The 2578-nt window shown below is 32.2% G+C and overlaps 1 pseudogene; it reads left to right on the forward strand.

Moving 5' to 3' along the window:
• LOC104766139 lies at positions 386-1100 on the forward strand (annotated as a pseudogene).

The raw sequence follows: 2578 nt of genomic DNA on the forward strand, positions 1-2578 counted from the left end.
GACCCCATCACAATAAAACATTAAGTCACAGTTTCATCATTCTTCCTTGATATTGCGTTATACTTCATCAAAACTCATGAATACTACTAGAAAAATCTAATAAACTACCACATTTAATCGAGATGGGATCCATGTGTCACGGTTAAAAGCATTTGAAAACTTATTTAATAGCAAATTTATAGAGTAAACAATAAAAGAAAAAAAGAAAAAGAAAAAAAAAAAAAAGAGAGAGAAAGATGGAGATGGTGGCTTGGGGCATACTTAAAAAGGAACATATAAAACACGTTGATGTGGCTGCCTGCATTACTTATTATCCAAGGTGGAGTACCGTCATTGGTTGGTTTCTTGAGTTGGGTCCTTAGGTTATTTATATAATTGTATCTATATCTCTCTATATATATAAAGATAGTGTACTTAATATTTCATTTTTTGCAAGAGCCTTAAAGGCACTGTATAAGAAATGGGGTGGCTCCATTCTTTCTTCTCTCCCTTGAAGAAACTATGGATTAGCGTCAATTCTGCTCAAAAGAAGAGTATGATCTCTCTCTTTCTCTCTTTCGTTTTTGGTTCTATGGATCGGATAGTACTCTTTCTGATGGCAAATTATGAAAATGAGTTTTGCTATATGCCTATATATTTTTCTGGTTTTGTATACATATGCATTTTCTTTGTGTTGATGTAAACAAATGTAAAATGTGCAGGAAGAGGGATATACATATTATACGAGGACGTAAAGTCATGTCCATACGAAGATGTGCATGTTTTATGGTCTATACTCGTGGAGTCTCATCCACACACTTTGCAACTCAAACAATGATGAATCCATTTCATTACTCTCTTTTTGGTTCGGAGGGTTCATATACATCGAATGTTCATGCTCATGGTCGAAAACGAAGAAGAAAGTTCTTAATTATCAGCATGATTTCTGTTGCAAAGGGTTCATATATCTGTTTTTTTCTCTCCTCACTTGTACATATAATATAAATACACAGAGACTCTCTTTCCCATTTGGTTCTTTTTACGTAATTACTCGCCATTTACAACTATATACACATATATGTAGATGTCTAACTTATATACGAATCTCCTCTTGAACGTCATATTCTTGATATCGGTATACAGCCTCAAAGATGGTTTTAGTTTAAATTTTATTTAAAATAAAATCAGTCACCACACAGTAGAAGATAAAATAATAATCAAATGAAAACATGGAGCTTATAATGATGAAAATAACCAAAAATAAATAAATTTAAGTGCTCATTGTATTCAATGTTCAAATCTTCACTCATATGTCACTAACTAAGATGAAAAACCGAGACTCTAATTTTATGCATAATGGGTGGAGCCCAAGACAAATGCCTTATTTGTACAAGGGTTGTCATGGCTCTGTCGGTATACATATAAAGATTGCATTATGCGGGAAAATAATTAGATATGAGCATGATTGTGTATATGGAAAAATGTGTGCCATAGTATCTAATTATCTATCGGTCATCTCTATGACATGTCTGCGTAACAAAAAAGCAAGTAAACATGTACCATATGTTTTTTTCTAATTGGTAGCTAGACATGATAAAAAAAGATAAAGTTTGATGGGAAAAGGAGAGCTAGTGAATAGAAGTTGGATTGTCGTGGAGACTGTTTGGCTTGTGTCGGTTGGGTTGACGTTAGTTGAAAAAGTTGCGGTTGATTTCATTTTGCGTTTCTTATTCGTTTAAGCCTGAATGTTGTTGAACTAAGCATTTATTTTATATAAATTATGTGGACAAAACTAAGAAGAATGTTATGATTTAAACATTGGATAATAACCAAATTTAAACTTGTTTTGGCATAATAATGCTACCACATTAAATGTTGAAGGTGGGGTTTTACACCAAAACATTCGTTCGAGTTTCTTAATTGTCAAATGTCAACAGTTATAGGGAATTTCTTAAGAGAGATAGAATTAAGTAGAAAAGGGATCATTATCTAAAGAGATGAAAATTTTAATATATGTAATTATGTGACAGTATCAACTAGATCTACGTGAGACTTGCTTTATGGGTACCATTAGCAAATATGTTTTGGCAAATTCATTATTCAAATTATATTTCCTAGGATGAGTTTGCTTCGGCATGATAGGTGAAGTTGATTAAACCTTCCTGTTTCCATGTTTTTTTAGTGATAAGAATTATATTAGGTTAGTGATATGAACATAGTGATTCTAAAATAAAAACGAACAAATAAAGACTAGACAATTTATAGAAAATGTCAAGTAGGAACCAAAGCGTCAACAAGTAAAAGAAGTTTTTTTTTTTTTTTGAAAATATACATACTCATACCAATTGTATGGAGACAAAACCGGCACATCCTTAAACAAATGCTTCAAGGAGCGTAATCAACAGATTTAAAATAAGAACATCGATGGAAAAATATCTACGCCGTCGGTCCAAAGTTATAATAGTACATTGAGGTGCGTTGCCGACAACGAAGAAGAAAAAAATAAGGTAGTAGAACAGTAATGTTAATTCAAGATAGTCGCTAAAGAGATTGTAATTTGATTGCCTGGGAACACTAAAAAGATAGTCTCTTATTAACA

The sequence above is a fragment of the Camelina sativa genome, chromosome 19 (genome assembly GCF_000633955.1).
Source record: "Camelina sativa cultivar DH55 chromosome 19, Cs, whole genome shotgun sequence".
Taxonomy (NCBI): domain Eukaryota; kingdom Viridiplantae; phylum Streptophyta; class Magnoliopsida; order Brassicales; family Brassicaceae; genus Camelina; species Camelina sativa.